This window comes from Erythrolamprus reginae, chromosome 2 (assembly GCF_031021105.1).
Source record: "Erythrolamprus reginae isolate rEryReg1 chromosome 2, rEryReg1.hap1, whole genome shotgun sequence".
NCBI classification, from domain to species: domain Eukaryota; kingdom Metazoa; phylum Chordata; class Lepidosauria; order Squamata; family Dipsadidae; genus Erythrolamprus; species Erythrolamprus reginae.
Genome location: NC_091951.1, coordinates 21,310,326 through 21,329,763, shown reverse-complemented (window position 1 = coordinate 21,329,763; position 19,438 = coordinate 21,310,326). Strand labels below are relative to the sequence as shown.

Below are 19,438 nucleotides of genomic sequence, written 5' to 3'. Positions count from 1 at the left end.
ACATTCATGAAGATTTTAAAAAATGTCTTCTGGACTTTAGAGGTGAAAAAAAAATAGGAAAAAAGCTGGAATATAATGAAAAGTAGCTTGAAAATAAAAGACAGCTTGACAATTATATTGGGATTTATAATGATTTCACTGGGATTGAGAGTGAAAAGAAAAGAGCAACAGGATCATATTGGTATCAGAAGATGCAATTAAAAATGAGGGGGTAATAGAAACATAGAAGTCTGACGGCAGAAAAAGACCTCATGGTCCATCTAGTCTGCCCTTATATTATTTTCTGCATTTTATCTTAGGATGGATATATGTTTCTCCCAGGCATGTTTAAATTCAGTTACTGTGGATTTATCTACTACGTCCGCTGGAAGTTTGTTCCAAGGATCTACTACTCTTTCAGTAAAATAATATTTTCTCCTGTTGATTTTGATCTTTCCCCCAACTGACTCCAGATTGTGTCCCCTTGTTCTTGTGTTCACTTTCCTTTTAAAAACACTTCCCTCCTGGACCTTATTTAACCCTTTAACATATTTAAATGTTTCGATCATGTCCCCCCTTTCCATTCTGTCCTCCAGACTATACAGATTGAGTTCATTAAGTCTTTCCTGATACGTTTTATGCTTAAGACTTTCCACCATTCTTGTAGCCCGTCTTTGGACCCGTTCAATTTTGTCAATATCTTTTTGTAGGTGAGGTCTCCAGAACTGAATACAGTATTCCAAATGTGGCCTCACCAGCACTCTATATAGCAGCATCATAATCTCCCTCTTCCTGTTTGTTATACCTCTAGCTATGCAGCCAAGCATCCTACTTGCTTTCCCTACCGCCTGACTGCACTGTTCAACCATTTTGAGCCTGTCAGAAATCACTACCCCATAATCCCATTTTACAACTCTTCTTCCTAGAAGCCATTCTAGGAATAGACATCTCAGTCAATTTAACCCTTAGAGAGAATTATCCCTGGTAATTGGGTTTTGGCCACTTCTTGCTTTTAACAATATTTCTCCCTCGCATCCACCCACCCCTTTCTACCATAGGAGTTTTTTCCACTCTGAGGGTCAATGGCTGGGTAGGGCGTGGTGAGTTTCTTAAGTTTAAGGAGCAGGGGACACTATTTCCCTCCACTATTTCTATCAATGCATATACCGTGTTTCCCTGAAAATAAGACATATCCAGAAAATAAGCCCAACAGGACTTTTCAAGACATGCATAATAAGCCCCCCCAATACTTTCCGGGGAAAGAGGGGAGACATGCGTGGAGCCGCTCTTTCTCCGGAGGGAACTTTTGGCTGGGAGAGCGAGGGCAAGCGAGAGACAGCTGCACACACACACACACCGCAGGACGAGTTAAGTTTGAAACACGCTCCTGCCTGTGAAGAACAGGAGGCAAGCATCGATTCCTTCATCGCAGATAGGAGCATGTTTCAAAAGACTGCTGAAGGCAGCCCAGAGCAGCTGAGCCAGTCCAGCAAGGGAGGGAGGGCTTGGGGTGGCGGCAAGAGGCTGAGCCGAAAGGGACGGCGACAGGGACGTCTGCTTCTCAAGCCCTGCGCTCATCTGGTCTCTGCCTACGTCAATTTGAAATGCCTACTGTTCACTCACTGCCGTGTTTTCCAACCTTTTTTCTTCAGGGGAACCCTTTGGTGTCATCAGATTTCTGGTGGAACCTGTACCGTGTACTGGTACTGTTTATGTCCCTCCAAGGTGAGCCCCCAATTTTTTTCAGTCTAAAGAACATCAGGCTCAGTAGTGTCAGCTTCATCTAACTTTTGTTTTTTAATAAATTTAATAAACAGCCAAACTTCTAGCTGCGCTGAGCTGCACTTCCTTGTCTTTTCCAAACCTGCTTCCCATACACAGATCTTTCTCCCTTCAAAATCCGGCCAGAAATGAGTGTTCATGAGACTCTTGGAGCGAAAGGGGAAAGATTTATTGCATTTAGTCAAAAGGTTCCTGCTGGTGCTTTTTTCTCGTGCCCTCTTCCCCCCTCCTCACTACAGAGAGGGGGGGGGACACGCGCCAGAGAGGTGAACCAGGAAGTGCATAGCCGGCTGCTTCTGCCACTGAGCTCTGCTAGAGGTTTGGCTATCAGCTCTTGCTCCAGAGTTTCTTTCTCCTACCGCCGGACGGGGGTCAGTGGATACAACATCAGGCATGTGACGGAACTCCATGTCCCATGTAGGATGGGTGACCTGCCCCCACCCTGTTCCGCTCTGTCCTGCCCAACCTGCCACCTCTAAATTGTTTCCCACCGCGAGACGGGCATCATACTGGTACTGGAGTTTGCCAACTCTGTGTGGCTGTCGGCTGTTCTCTTTAGAGGAAAAAAGCTTGAAAATACAGGAACTCTGGTTGTGGGGGCAAGCCATTAACAACTTCTCACATTGGGAAGAGTTTATGTATCGTATAAGGTTTTTTCCCTGTTGTTAAAAAAATTCCCCAGACCATGAGAATAAAAGCTAAAAAATCTTTTATTAACCACATGATATATATCATAGAAACATTTATCAAACATAACACATATCAAACATAACATACAGATCCCAAACATACCAGTGTGATAATATCACACTGGGACCAATTTGAAGTCACAGGTATTTTTACCCGTCTACCTCAAAAGGTAGAGTACCTAACTTCAAGTATCATCTTTTATAGTAGTTTCATGTCTAATTAACACCCCCTTCCTCCTGTCCATATATGGGGTTGTCTTGCATCCAATTTCATCATAGTTCCTTGGAACTCTCTAGATTAATCCATCAAGCCTTTATGAATGTTTATTGGCCTAAACAATAGGATTTCTTCATCTTGATACAGGATGTTTTTGTACATTCTTGCTTTTCTGGCAAGAACTACTGTCCAAACGGTCAGAAGTTTAGTACTCCAATAAGAGTGTTTTGTATCCATCTAGGCCTTAGATGCCTAGATCCTATAGATATTTCTCTCAATCCCCCCTCCATTTTATCCAAGAATCTTCAAATTCTTGGAAAATTTCCATCATAATGCAGCCCCCCTATTCGTGGGGATATTCATCCCTATGCCAGCGGGCCTTCCATCAGATAAAGCAAACCAGCGTACATTTTAATACAGATACAGGTTACAGAACTCAATACATAACTTAATACAATGCTTATAATAACTCCTACAAATAAATCCGGCAACCAAGAGTTGGAGTGTTCCATATGTCACTAGATGTAGCATTGTATGAGTCTACTCCTAACTGCAGTTTCTTGTGCTTTATCTCTACTTGAATAACTCATCTCCCATGTCTATATCCATATGTCTTTATGGTCACTCTATTTTACATTATAGATTTATTATCTCCCTTCTATTGCACATGTACAATACCTCATTCGCTTAAGTTGAGTTCTTTAAGGCATACCAGGGATGTATACTCAACAAATCATCTTATATGTGTGTATTATACTACTCCCACCTTATTCATGAGTGTGGAATATGTCACCAAGTACAGTATATTCTATTCTCTAGGCTTTGATCAAACAACATTTGTACATATAGACCACTGCATAAGCCAATATCTTGGTATATGCTTATAATGGGGTACATATACCATTTCTCCTCCTTCTGGGACATGTTTATGTATTGTTCCTTTCACCTCACCTTTCTCTATTGTAATGCCTGCTAATACATGACTATCATGTTATAGTGTAGAATGATCTTTCCTCTCAGTTACCCTTTCACAAATGACCCATTTGTTTACAAAAAATGTTACCTCCATAAATGTTAGATTTGTCTATTGTGCAGGGCTCATCTAATCCAGTTACAAGAATGCATAAGCATGAACATATAAGTCACCAAATAAAAACCCACTTGTCTTAGGGCTTCAGCTTTTTCCCTTTCCAGCAACTCTATGGATAATTGTGTTCACACCTCTTGCCTATATATTACATACCAATTGGCTGGTAACATATTTCCCTACAATCACCAGGCATATCTTACTCTGTCCATTTAGGGCATCCCAAGTAATCACCCTTGCAAGTTCGATTGTATAACAATCTTGACTCCTTCAAACAATAGGGGACATATATGCATTGTATCTGGATATGTTAATTCCCCTTTTCTTAATGTGTCTCCCATCTCCCTTGTTTAACTTCGTCTCATTTCATTCACATAGCTTATTGCACAGTTTTTCTAAGGCTACATTGTATAAAAATACCAGTTTGGAAGGTGCTTTTGTTTGATGATATAGCAATAATGATTCTTCTTCTATAATCCTTCACTTCTTATATAAAGGTGTGTAATCTATACCTTTAAAAATATTACTTATAAATTACTTCCACTTCATAGCTAGTGGATCTGAGGCATATTCCATTTTTCAAATCTGGATCAATTAATACTAGTGATGATGTTTGTGTATACCAATGATCTTGTCCGGTATGGAAACAGAGCTGCTATCCTATCACCAGGTGATTAGATAACACAGCCTCTGATCCCATCCCCTTTGTGTACAATATAACATTCCACAAAACAATCACCAACTTTATTATCACATTCATGCTGCTATGTATTATGTGTACTAGGCCCCCCCATCGTATAGTTGCATGTCATGTGTATATGTGACAGTATTGTATACACTAACACTCTGAAATCAGGGGCTTACATTCACAAATTTCCACAACATAAATGTGACCCATTCAGATATATCCTCTTCTCTATGAGAATGACAATGGCAAAATAAATCATTCATACCCAGATTCACAAATCCACCCTCCAAAGTTCCATTTATGGAAAAAAAAAAAACATTAAAAGGTTTCTTAGTCCTTCTTTCTCTCACTCTGCTTCCGGGAGACACTGATAAACTGACAAAATCCATTCCTTCATGCATCAGACCCTTCATATGTGTCCATGGCGTGCACAGTCATTTCAATCATTATCAGTCTTTTCAATGGACATTCCCAAATAAGCTTCCAGTTGTGTCCTTTTAAGTTTTCACTCAGGAATCAGTCACCATTCTTAAAATTGTAAATAAGCCACCAGCCCGTCAGACCTTAAACGAGAAAAAACTGGGACAAGTTCTTTTTAGTTGTTTCAGAGACAATTTAGCATCTCATTGCATCTCGTTCCAGTATTACACACTTAAATATACATTGCACAATCATTTATACACATACAAATGCTAAAGGTAAACGTTTCAAAGTTGTTATAACTTTATACTGCTTCTGGGATTCAATTTTCTCCCCAGCCTTTGCCAAATATACTCAGACAGAAGGGAATCCTTTTCAGTTCCCTATTCTACTAAATAGACCATAAAACGTGTACCTCTATCATTATTAATATACATATACTTTTCCATACCAAGGCATATTTATTTCACTATTATATTCACTCTCATCTTAAGTATTTATCATTACAAATGAAAATACTTTCACCCATCCACTTAAAGGATTCAATTCTTACCCAAATACATATCTCAACTGCTGGCATTTTTCTTTTTCTTTTTTTCTTAATGTAATTCACTCACTTCACTGAAATGGCCAGCCAGCAGGTTACCTACTACAATTAGTCCTCTCATTCCTTTGAATTCAAACAGTACACTGAGATCCAGAAATACCCTCCTCTCCAGATTTTCCAAGTTCACCATTAAAGACCCTTTGGTCCTGGGAATTCAATATTACCAGGTTCACCTTGTGGACCAGCTGAATCAGCTGGACCAGGGCAACCATCAGGTCCAGTTGAACCAGGAAGACCTAGACCTGGGCTTCCAAATTGTCCTGGAAGACCTCATAGACCCATCAGACCAGGTGCACCAGTGGGGACTAATATCACCACCTAAACCTTGTACCACCATATTTGCCATAAGACCCCGGATCACAAGATCCAGATTCTCCAAAAAGAACCTATTGAACCACAAAAACCTTGAGGCCCTGTTTAACCAGGTTCACCAGGCTCGCCTGGAGGTTCCTGGTTAAACAGGAAAACCAAGTAATTCAAAACAAAAAAAACCAGCAACACCACTAAAGCCAGCAGGGCTGACTACTACTAATATCAGCTTGTCCTGGAGTACCTTCTTCACCAGGTACACCAGATTTACTTTTGTTATCAACAGTATCAGGTTATTCATCCCAACCACTGTATCCCCTTATTTATGTTATTCCAATATCCATGTTTTAGTATATACACTCATTCACACTCAATCAAAAACAAACGTTCTTTCACAATGAATGGAAAACAGTTATGCATCCTTTCATGCACATGTCCAACATATTTCTCACACTAAGTTAAATTATTAGTTGTCCTTCTTCTTCCCCAATGCCTCTTTTATAGAACCTCATCTTTACTCAATAATCCACATCTTATACAGGCATTTCTTATAATCAGTCACACTGATCATTCAGCTTTATTTTCAGACAGCATGTAAAAAACCCTACTTATCACACAAATTGTTTGCTATCACTTCTTGTTAAATCTCTTCTATCCAATTTTGTTACATTTGTAAAGCACTCCCCTTTAACAAAACCTTTCCCGTTTTACTTACTAGCAGCTAAACAAAATTATACTATAAACAGACACCCTACGGGTCTATCCTAATCCATTCAAATGCCTTCAGCCTCTAACACCTTCCTTCACCACAGGAAATCATCAATCCAAAACTATCAAAACTACCTGTCTTTTAAATCACAACAGTTTTATCTAATGTAGCTACACACTTTTTATTACATTCTGTAGCTAACCCAACATTTACTACCACAAACAACCCAAATACCAACACTACTATTATAACAGCCAGAGTTGGAAGGGACCTCAAAGGTCATCTAATCCAACCCCCTTTCTTCAGCAAACAGCTCTCTACCAATTCATAAAAATGACAACAGGCAAACCGCTCCACTATGTAATCGCTGGCTTCATTCCAGCATCCTCATACGTATCATCCCACATCATATCTTCTAACCGTCTTTACATAGAAGTATTTCTTCATCAATAAACAATATAAAACACAGAACCACAATCCCAAACATATGTATAAACACCACTTATACCATGCTGTACAAAACAACCACACTTCCCTGCATTCTCTCAGATTACAAACCACAGAGAGAAAATAATGTATAAAAGGAAAAGAATGTTGCACAATCAACATTCATACACTCATAAACAACTTTCTCTTCCCTTAAAACAGAGCCAAATCCAGAAATACGTCACCATACAGTGCAAAAATCTATTGTCACAGAACTGATTCATCTAAATCTACACGAGCTTCTCAGCTGTATTCAATGATGCCACAGATTTAATCCAGAAAGCAAGTGTCTATCATTGAATTCTACTCAATTGTGAAAACTTTTCCTAAAATGTTTAGCTTCCTTACGAGCATTTGTAAAATCTACCAACAATTGTCACTGCAACAATTAAACATCTTCATTTCATAACACCACAAGACTCCCTACCAGTACTTTATTTCATTTAACAGATTGGTGTACAATTCATAATTCATAATCAAAGCTTTTTTAGAAACATAGAAGTCTGACGGCAGAAAAAGACCTCATGGTCCATCTAGTCTGCCCTTATACTATTTTCTGTATTTTATCTTAGGATGGATATATGTTTATCCCAGGCATGTTTAAATTCAGTTACTGTGGATTTATCTACCACATCTGCTGGAAGTTTGTTCCAAGGATCTACTACTCTTTCAGTAAAATAATATTTTCTCATGTTGCTTTTGATCTTTCCCCCAACTAACTTCAGATTGTGTCCCCTTGTTCTTGTGTTCACTTTCCTATTAAAAACACTTCCCTCCTGGACCTTATTTAACCCTTTAATATATTTAAATGTTTCGATCATGTCCCCCCTTTTCCTTCTGTCCTCCAGACTATACAGATTGAGTTCATTAAGTCTTTCCTGATACGTTTTATGCTTAAGACCTTCCACCATTCTTGTAGCCCGTCTTTGGACCCGTTCAATTTTGTCAATATCTTTTTGTAGGTGAGGTCTCCAGAACTGAACACAGTATTCCAAATGTGGTCTCACCAGCATTCTATATAGTGGGATCATAATCTCCCTCTTCCTGCTTGTTATACCTCTAGCTATGCAGCCAAGCATCCTACTTGCTTTCCCTACCGCCTGACTGCACTGTTCACCCATTTTGAGACTGTCAGAAATCACTACCCCTAAATCCTTTTCTTTTGAAGTATTTGCCAACACTGAACTGCCAGTACAATACTCAGATTGAGGATTCCTTTTCCCCAAGTGCATTATTTTACATTTGGAAACGTTAAACTGCAGTTTCCATTGCTTAGACCATTTATCTAGTAAAGCTAAATCATTTACCATATTACAGACGCCTCCAGGAATATCAACCCTATTGCACACTTTAGAGTCATCGGCAAATAGGCAAACCTTCCCTACCAAACCTTCCCCTATGTCACTCACAAATATATTAAAAAGAATAGGACCCAGAACAGATCCTTGTGGCACACCGCTTGTAACCTGACTCTGCTCAGAATACTCGCCATTAACAATAACTCTCTGATGTCTACGCTTCAGCCAGCTGCAAATCCATTGAACTATCCAGGGATTAAGTCCAATCTTCACTAATTTATCTATCAGCTCTTTATGTGGAACCGTATCAAAGGCTTTGCTGAAGTCCAGGTAGGCAATATCCACGGCACCACCTTCATCCAACACCTTTGTGACATAGTCAAAGAAATCAATGAGATTAGTCTGACATGATTTGCCTTCAGTAAAGCCATGCTGATTTGGGTCTAATAAGTTATTGTTTTTTAGGTGCTGATTTATCCTCTTTTTGAGTAGAGTCTCCATCATTTTAACTACAACTGATGTCAAGCTAACTGGCCTGTAGTTACCAGCTTCTTCTCTACTGCCCTTCTTGTGAATAGGCACAACACTGGCCATTCTCCAATCCTCAGGAACTTCTCCTGTTAACAAGGATTGGTTAAACAAATCAGTCAGGGGGGTAGCAATGACAGATCTGAGTTTTTTAAGAACTCTGGGGTGGATGCCAAAGCTTTTTTACATTAAAATATGATTCCCCTCATCTTGAATCTCAAGATATCCTTCAAAATATCCCAGCTAGCATTTTCATATGGGCATACAATAGGAGACTATTACCTCCAACAAATATACAAGGCAATTGTTAAAAAAAAAATCCAATGCCTGCTATGTATCTTGACAAGGTTGTTTTAGAGATACAGTGTTAGCTTTTCCTTTTACTTAATAAGTAATTACTAGTAACTTAGTAGGCTTGACATTCCATCTCAAACCAAGATAAGCACTTATATCAAAAAACATCAAAAATAGCCAGTTATTGTCCTCAATACTGGACTCCAGTTCATCATATGTAAAACATACACTCTACTATGCATAGAAAAAAAAACCTCTTTCATATCCACATCTATACACTAATCTTGGAATTCACCAACATGGAATTCCCTCCAACTGCCACATAAAGCCATAAAAAAAACCTTTATAACTCTTTCTCATCCTCAACCTCTTAATACACATAACAAATAAACGTAACAACTCAGCCACAGAACTGCAAACCTTTCACCTGTGTATTAAACACATGCCATCTATCCCAATACAATATTTAAATTCTCTACTCTCTCACATAACAAATATCCACAAATCCCCTTACCTCCAGCTGCTTATAGACCAAGCCTGCTGTAATAAATTAATTCTCCTTCAAACCTACTGCACCAAACTATCCCAGGAACAACAATAGCCCCTCAACAATTAACAACTTACTTCCTCAAAAAGAAAACACAGCCTGTCAACCCACTTAACTTCAAGACAGCCTCACATTCTCACATTCCTTGTCTTAAACAAGCAATACTATAAACCCTACACATACAGTCTCAACTCCAATACATCAAACAAAAAAACCCCTTAGTAATTACCATCTGCTCACCCGAAACATCTATCTTCGATTATTAATTACATTTATCAAAAGCTCTATTTCTCAAGAATTCAAGAAGTTCAGTTAGACTTCCCTACACCTCTTGCAATAATCTTTTCGCTCTACCAGCAATCTAACTATAACCATATGTATTACACTTCTTAAATCACACCAGCAAAAGGACAAAATACTACATAGCACAGCTGCTATCACCCCATAAAGGCACCGTTCTGCTCTTCAACATACAACTTACCAGCAGCCTACATCCCTTGTCAGAGAGGGGGGAAAGAAAAAGAAAGAAGAAAAACAGCACAAACTTCTACCACAGCATCTGCTGTCAGTTTTAAGTAGACGAAACCCATTCCTAGCATACGCTACATCCTAAGTTTAAAATCAACAACCATATTTATGTTCCATAATAAAATCCCTGTTTCATTATGACATAGACGTTCACCCTGAAGTGAAACATAAGCAAACCGATATTCAACTATGTAAATATCTACTCCGATCCCTTTAAAACTCTTACTCCACGGTGTCACCACCCAACATGTGTTTTAAATTAGTTCTCGTGCACAAGAACCCAGCACAAATATAGAGACATTTCTCTCACATGCTCTGCGTGCCCACATGTATTCAATCATGTTACTACATATCACCAACCCAGGATCAAACCCCTTGGCCACCTTTACTCACCAAGGACGCTTGCTCTCGCCGGCAGCTGCAATTTTTCCCGGGAAATCTCTTATTCTCTTGGCCTCTCAGTTCGAAAAGAAGCTAATTCCTGGACATGGAAGCAAGAGAAAACCAGCCACTGGAAAAAACTCCAGTAAGGGCGCCCTGCCAGGTTTCTCTCGTCCTCCATCCAGGAAAAAAGTTCTCGGGCCCCACGTTGGGCACCAATTGTTAAAAAAATTCCCCAGACCATGAGAATAAAAGCTAAAAAATCTTTTATTAACCACATGATATATATCATAGAAACATTTATCAAACATAACACATATCAAACATAACATACAGATCCCAAACATACCAGTGTGATAATATCACACTGGGACCAATTTGAAGTCACAGGTATTTTTACCCGTCTACCTCAAAAGGTAGAGTACCTAACTTCAAGTATCATCTTTTATAGTAGTTTCAGGTCTAATTAACACCCCCTTCCTCCTGTCCATATATGGGGTTGTCTTGCATCCAATTTCATCATAGTTCCTTGGAACTCTCTAGATTAATCCATCAAGCCTTTATGAATGTTTATTGGCCTAAACAATAGGATTTCTTCATCTTGATACAGGATGTTTTTGTACATTCTTGCTTTTCTGGCAAGAACTACTGTCCAAAAGGTCGGAAGTTTAGTACTCCAATAAGAGTGTTTTGTATCCATCTAGGCCTTAGATGCCTAGATCCTATAGATATTTCTCTCACCTGTAAAGGGACCAGCTGAGAGATACACAGAGCTGCTAAACTCCAGTACAGATAAAACGCCCGTCTCGCACAAGCTCCACACATGTGTCCTTTGCTCCACCCCGCACGCCCTGGAACCCCCAAATTGCATCCCACCACGAGACGGGCCCCAGTCTTATATTCGGGGAAGCACAATATCTCCAATTATATATTCCCAGCAGTACAAAATACATTTGATGATAATCACAGCAACATAGAAACCTAGAAGATGGATGGCAGAAAAAGACCTCATGGTCCATCTAGTCTGCTCTTATACTATGGTCTGTATTTTATCTTAGGATGGATATATGTTTATCCCAGGCATGTTTAAATTCAGTTAGTGTGGATTTACCAACCACGTCTGCTGGAAGTTATTTCCAAGCATCTACTACTCTTTCAGTAAAATAATATTTTCTCATGTTGCTTCTCATCTTTCCCCCAACTAACCTCAGATTGTGCCCTCTCTCCACACAGATTGAGTCCATGAAGTCTTTCCTGATAGGTTTTATGCTTAAGACCCTTCACCATTTTTGTATCCCATCTTTGGACGCATTCAGTTTTGTCAACATCTTTTTGTAGGTGAGGTCTCCAGAACTGAACACAGTATTCCAAATGTGGTCTCACCAGCGCTATATAATGTGGGATCACAATCTCCCTCTTCCTACTAGTTATACCTCTAGCTATGCAGCCAAGCATTCTACTTGCTTTCCCTACCACGTGACCGCACTGTTCACCCATTTTGAGACTGTCAGAAATCACTACCCCATAATCCTTCTCTTCTGAACTTTTTGCTAGCACAGAACTGCCAATACAATACTCAGATTGAGGATTTCTTTTCCCCAAGTGCATTATTTTACATTTGGAAACATTAAAGTGCAGTTTCCAGTGCTTTGACCACTTATTTACTGAAGCTAAATCATTTGCCATATTACAGATGCCTCCAGGAATATCAACCCTATTGCACACTAGAGTCATTGGCAAATGGGCAAAACCTCCCTACCAAACCTTCCCCTATGTCACTCACAAACATTTGCAGCTTCAGCCAGCTGCAAATCCACTGAACTATCAGAGATTAGGTTCACTCTTCACTAATGTATCTATTTATGTGGAACCGTATCAAAGGCTTTGCTGAAGTCCAGGTAGGCAATATCCACTGCGCCACCTTCATCCAACACCTTTGTGACACAGTCAAATAAATCAATGAGATTAGTCTGACATGATTTGCCCTCAGTAAAGCCATGCTGGTTTGGGCCCAATAAGTCATTGTTTTTTAGGTATTAATTTTTTTGAGTAAAGTCTTCATCATTTTAACTACATTTTTTAAAAATAATTTTTATTTACAAATGTAATATATGCTAGATAGAATACAAAAAGACAATACATTACATTACATCCAGTAAGAAAATTATGAAACACCGAAAACAAAAACAAAAAAGAAAAGAAGGAAAGGGAAAAAAAAATTAAAAGAAACCCCCCCCCGAAACCTATATATTAAAATAAAGACGTGCACAGGATCTGTATCTATATTCTTCCGAAACTATGTAAATTTTCTTTAGATTCAGTAACAGTTTTTATCGAAAAAGAAAGAAAAGAAAAGGGCAGTTCGATTTTTTTTACACATTCAGCTCATTTGGTAAGTCATAACATTATGTGTTTGTTTTTATCAGGGATACATATATATATATATAAATTTTACATGCTCATATTGTAATTAGCAAGGATTTTTTCTTTTTTCTAACCAGTAGTAGAGTAAATTCCAACAATCATAAAATTGTGAGTCATCTTTACCTTTATTGGTTTGGGTCCAATAAGTTATTGTTTTTTAGGTATTAATTTTGTTTGAGTAAAGTCTCCATCATTTTAACTACAACTGATGTCAAGATGACTGGTCTGTAGTTGTCAGCTTCTTCTCCACTACCCTTCTTGTGGATAGGCACAACATTGGCCATTCTTCAATCATCAGGAATGTCTCCTGTTAAAATGGATTGGTTAAACAAATAAGTCAGGGGGCTAGCAATCAGAGATCTGAGTTGTTTAAGAACTCTGGGGTGGATGCCATCTGGACCCATTGCCTTATTTATCTTTAATTGTCCAAATTCTTCTAAGACATAGGCCTCTAAGATCATTGGAGCTGAATCCTCAAAGCTGGAAGCAATTACTAGTCCTTTGCATTGCTAAGAATGCTTGATTGACCTAATTAAACAACTGAATTTGAATGGATATTTGAACCTGGATTTCGGTAGTCTTCTATGAATCATAATAATTAAAGTGATTAGTATTGGGGCATGTTTCATTTTTCACTATAATATATACTTTTATTCTTTTTTACCATCATCTCTAATTATTTTATAAACAATTAAAGTTCTATTTTCCTTTTAATCTTACAGACAAAGAGGATGGCAATAAGACCACTTGGGACAATTGAAATAAAAAGCAACATTGAAAAGGGAAGAAGATCAAGCGAAAAATCAAAATATTTTCCATTTCTTTTGGAAAACCATACAATTCTCCTCCTCTTCCAGAAGCTGTTAGACAAGAGAGAGAAAATCAAGAAACATTTCAAGCTCAAATAAGCAGATTATGCAGAACTCAAGGATACGTTACATGGTTTTTCCTCCATCATCAAAAAAGGGAGATATCTGGAAGTCAGTTGAGATGAAAAGGTCAATAATAAAGCCATGTAGAGCAGACAGTAATGCAGGCCTCTCCCTGTGAGAAAGAAAATGGCTTGAATGAAAGTACAACTAAACAAGGCATTGTCCATATTTTTGATGAACTCAGCTGTAGAAAACAAGATATTGCAAATCACAGCTCTTTATACATTGAGGTGCTAGACAGGAGAAGAGGCATGGACACTATCTCAGTGTAGCAAAAATTGGTCAGAACAGTTCCCTTGTGATTCTTGGAACCAACTATACAAGAGGGAAGCCACAAAAGAACCCAACGTGTTACGTCTTTAGTGAGCATGGCAACATGGTGGTACACCAGAAGACACACATGAGTAAGGAAACATATGACTGTGCAGATTGTGTCAACGTTTCATTAGAAATTCTCAGGTCATCACATACTAAAGGATGCAGACACAAGAATAACACAATTTGAATATCATTTCTGTGAGGAAAGTTTCAAAGAGAGAATTCCAGTCAAACCCAAGACTCGCCTAAAAGAGAAAACATTTGAATGTGCAGACTGTGTAAAAAAAAATCCAGTAACATTTTCAGTCATGAAACAGCAGAGGACTCACACAGGAATGAAACCCTTTGAATGCCATGACTGTGGGAAAAGATTTAGTCAGCGTCCCCATCTGGTGACACACCAGAGGATTCACACAGGAGAGAAACCCTTTGAATGTCCTGACTGTGGAAAAGGTTTTAGTGTTAATTCCAACCTGGTGCAACACCAGAGGACTCACACAGGAGAGAAACCCTTTGAATGCCCTGACTGTGGGAAAGGTTTTAGTGTTAATTCCAGCCTGGCTCAACACCAGAGGACTCACACAGGAGAGAAACCCTTTGAATGCCATGACTGTGGGAAATGTTTTAGTCAAAATTCCAGCCTGGTGCAACACCAGAGGACTCACTCAGGAGAGAAACCCTTTGAATGTCCTGACTGTGGGAAAAGTTTTCGTTCGAGTTCCCACCTGGTGACACACCAGAGGACTCACACAGGAGAGAAACCCTTTGAATGTCCTGACTGTGGGAAAAGTTTTAGTGATAGTTCCCACCTGGTGACACATCAGAGGACTCACTCAGGAGAGAAACCCTTTGAATGTCCTGACTGTGGGAAAGGTTTTAGTCAAAATTCCAGTCTGGTGAGACACCAGAGGACTCACACAGGGGAGAAACCCTTTGAATGTCCTGACTGTGGGAAAAGTTTTCGTTCGAGTTCCCACCTGGTGACACACCAGAGGACTCACACAGGAGAGAAACCCTTTGAATGTCCTGACTGTGGGAAAAGTTTTAGTCATAATTCCAGTCTGGTGAGACACCAAAAGATTCACACAGGAGAGAAACCCTTTGAATGTCCTGACTGTGGGAAAAGTTTTAGTGATAATTCCAGTCTGGTGCGACACCAGAGGATTCACACAGGAGAGAAACCCTTTGAATGTACTGACTGTGGGAAAAGTTTTAGTGTTAATTCCAGCCTGGTGCAACACTAGAGGACTCACGCAGGAGAGAAACCCTTTGAGTGTCTTGACTGTGGGAAACGTTTTGGTGATAATTACAGTCTGGTGAGACACCAGATGTTTCACAAAGGAGAGAAACCCTTTGAATGTCCTGACTGTGGGAAAAGTTTTAGTCTGAGTTCCTACTTGGTGAAACACCAGAGGACTCACACAGGAGAGAAACCATTTGAATGTCCTGACTGTGGGAAAAGTTTTAGTCAGAGTTCCTACTTGGTGACATACCTGAGGACACACACAGGAAAGAAACCGTTTGAATGTCCTGACTGTGGGAAAAGTTTTAGTCAGAGTGGGAACCTGGTGACACACCAGAAGAATCATATAGGACAGAGAGCGAGGTAGGAGGGAAGAAGGTAAGAGGGAGAGAGGGAGAAAAGGTGGAGGGAAGCGAATGAGATAGAGGGAGGCTAGTAACATGAAATATAGAAGGAAATCAGATGGAGGATAAAAGTAACAGTGCAAATTTAGGATATTTGTTTATCATATATTGGAAAAATGTACAAGTTTGTAACATGTTGATGTGGTATATGTATAAATTTAAAGTTTGTGGGGGGGAAAAGAAAAATATTGAATTTTCTATCTGTGGGAAAGCTTTCAGTCCGAATTGCAACCTGGTGGTACCCCAGAGGATTCACACAAGAGAGAAACCATTTGGATGTCCTTTTTGTTGGAAAGGTTTTAGTTATAATTCCAGCCTTGTGAGATACCAGCAGATTGACACCATGGAGAAATCCTTGAAATATCCAACCTGTGGACATTACTTCTGTTGTGGTTGGGACACGCTGGCAGAACAACTTCAAGCATAAATCATCCCTTATTGCACACAAGGAAATTGACATGAGGCAACATTTCAAGAGTTTAGAGAAGTCTTGAATTTCATTTGTGATCTCTCTTTGAAAGTGTCGGTGAGAAATTGACTGTTGGAATTTTGGCCTGATTTAGTTTACTCTCATATTTCTCAGGATTAAATTTATAGGTGGAGAGAAAATCACTCACATAATATTGAAAGGTTTTACATGTCTTGTAAGAATTTTTAAATCTCCTGGTAATCTATCTGGTTCAGGGGTCTTGTTATTTTTTGTGTGTTTTTACCACCTCCATCAACTCCATCATTGTTATTTTTTCATTAAACATATTTTTAATATTCTCAGGCATTTTTGTTAATTTAGTTGTTCCCAAATTATTTTTTACTCTGAAATTTTTCTTTATCATAATTTTTCTTTAAATTCTTCAATTATTCTTTAATCTTGTTTTGAAAATGTATACATCCTTTCTCATCTTCTAATTTACTTATCAAATTCTTCTTTTTCAAGTTATAGGCAAACCATCTTCCTGGTTTTTTGGCATTTTTAAAAAAGTTAAAACTTTTACCTGCATCTACATGGAGGGATGCATGCACTGGAATACCCAGTACTCTTCAACATTTTCATCAAAGACTTGGACGAGGGGAAAAAATTGCACATGACACCAAACTAACAGAAATAGCCTAATCTCCAGAAGGTAGGTTCAAATACAGAAGGATCTTGACAGATTTGAACATTGGGTGCTATCAAATAAAATGAAATACAATGGTGAAAAAAGTAAGGTTCTACATTTAGGCAAGAAAAAAATATTCACAGGTACAGTATATGTGGTACATTGCTCAACAGTAGTAACTGTGAGGGATCTTGGAGCCCTAGTGGACAACCATTTAAATAGGAGCCAGCAGTGTACAGCAGCTGCCAAAAAACCCAACACTGTTCTAGCCTGCATTAACAGAGGGATAGAATCAAGATCACATGTAGTGTTAATACCACTTTATAATGCCTTGGTAAGCCCACATTTGGAATACGGCATTTAGTTTTGGTCACCATGATGCAAAAAGGATGTTGAGACTAGAAAAAGTTCAGAGAATAGCAACAAAAATGATTAGGGGACTGGAGACTAAAACATATGAGGAACGATTGCAAGAACTGGGTATTTCTAGTTTAATGAAATGAAGGAACAGGGGAGACATGATAGCAGTGTTCCAATATCTCAGGGGTTGCCACAAAGAAAAGGGAGTCAATCTATTCTCCAAAGCACCTGAGGGTAGAACAAGAAGCAATGGGTACAAACTAAACAAGGAGAGAAGTAACTTAGAACTAAGAAATTTCCTGACAGAACAATTAAGTAGTGGAACATATTGCTTCCTGAAGTTGTGAACGTTCCAACACTGGAAGTTTTTAAGCAGATGTTGGATAACCATTTGTCTGAGGTAGTGTAGGGTTTCCTGCCTAAGCAGAGAGATTGGACTAGAAGATCTCCAAGGTCCCTTCCAACTGTTTTTTTTTTGTTGTTGTTAGCCTGGTTGTCCGCTATATAGTTTGATGGGATATTATCTTTTGGTTTTTACAAATCCTTTTGGAAATATTTTTTCTACTATGTATAGGCTATCACACCCTCTTTTGTAGACCCCATTTTCTAAACCCTGCTGCATGCTGTTCATAATGAAGTTGCTGGAGACTTCTGTACAGGTCAATTTGCAGAGGAATGTGGATTTTAGCATTTGGCAGATATAACATTTCTTCCTTCAGGTATGCTGGTTGCTCTTGGATGCAGACCATAGGAACGAAGATGTCTCCCTTAGAGTGTTTGGTCTAATGGTGCTACCATGTAATAAATACTTAGGAGTTGTGGGAAATCAGTCTTGAAGTTTTGGGATATAGAGAGTTTTGATTTCCACTGAGAGTCACCCTGAACAAAGATGATTGTGTCATTCTTTAAACCTTCATGAACATTTACAATTGAGAGAGTCCAGAAATATTTTGCAAGAAGAATACTCCTCTTCTCAGAACTGAATACCTTATTCCACCTGACTTTAAATTTTGGGCTCAAAAAATTTAGAGGTACTTTGCCTTCGATCTGATCTTAATGTAGTTTATAAAATCATCTGCCACACTGTTCTACCTGTCAATTAATACCTCAGCTTCAAACGTAACAACGCACAAGCACACAATAGATTGAAACTCAATGTAAACGGCTCCAAAAGCATCACATTTGACTATTTCACTAGGCTCACTTGCAAAGTGAAAAAGTGAAAAAGATTTGACAGCATTTATACAGTGAAAACATCTTGCAAACGTCTTAGAGACGAGAGAAGACTGTTTTTCTGCCGCTACCAGGAGATGGCAGAAAGATAGATAACATATGTGCCTGAAACATGCCTGATAGAGCCGATAAAACCATCGAGTACGGAATTGCTAGAAAAGATCAGAAACACAGGACTTCCTCTTCCGATAGACTCAGGGGAGGGAGGTGGGGTGCAGAAGGTCTTTTGTGCTCTTCTGAGGATCGAAGCAGTAGCAAGAAGGTGAGTTAAGGGCAGGTGGGGGGAGAGTCCGGGAGCAAGTCGGGCTGTTTTGTTCCCTCCACGGCCTGGAAGCAGAGAAGCAACCGGGCTGAAGCGCATCAGCTGCTGGTGCTGCAGGTTCCTCCCCTGCCCAAATTTAATCCCACTGGTGCTGCACGCTGTGAAACTGGTGGCTGCAATTTTCTGTTGGTGGGAAGATTGAAAAAGTCTCAAGTTAAGGTTGATTCTCTGGGAATGGCTTCCCTCCAGAGGTTGTGGGTGCTCCATCACGGGGTTGTGGGAGAGTTGGGAGGGACCTTGCGGGTCTTCTATTCTGACGCCCTGCACAAGCAGGAGGCTCAATACCATTTCAGGCAATCGGTTAATTGTTCTCAGTGTCGGGAAAATTCTCCTTAGTTGTAGGCTGCTTCTCTCCTGGGTTAGTTTCCATCAGCTGCTTCTTGTCTTGCCTTCTGGTGCATTGCAAAATAAGTTGACCCCCTTCTTCTTGACCCCTCAAGTGTTGAAAGATGGCTCTCATGTCATACCTAGTCCTTCCTTTCACTGGACTAAACATATCCAATTCCTGCAACTGTTCTTTATATCTTTTAGCCTCCAGCCCCCTAATCATCCCTAC

General features: G+C 39.3%; 1 pseudogene; it reads left to right on the top strand.

Moving 5' to 3' along the window:
* Positions 1–16,641, top strand: part of LOC139159883 (zinc finger protein 135-like) — a 45,910-nt pseudogene extending 29,269 nt beyond the window's left edge.
* Positions 16,642–19,438: the final 2,797 nt, after the last annotated feature.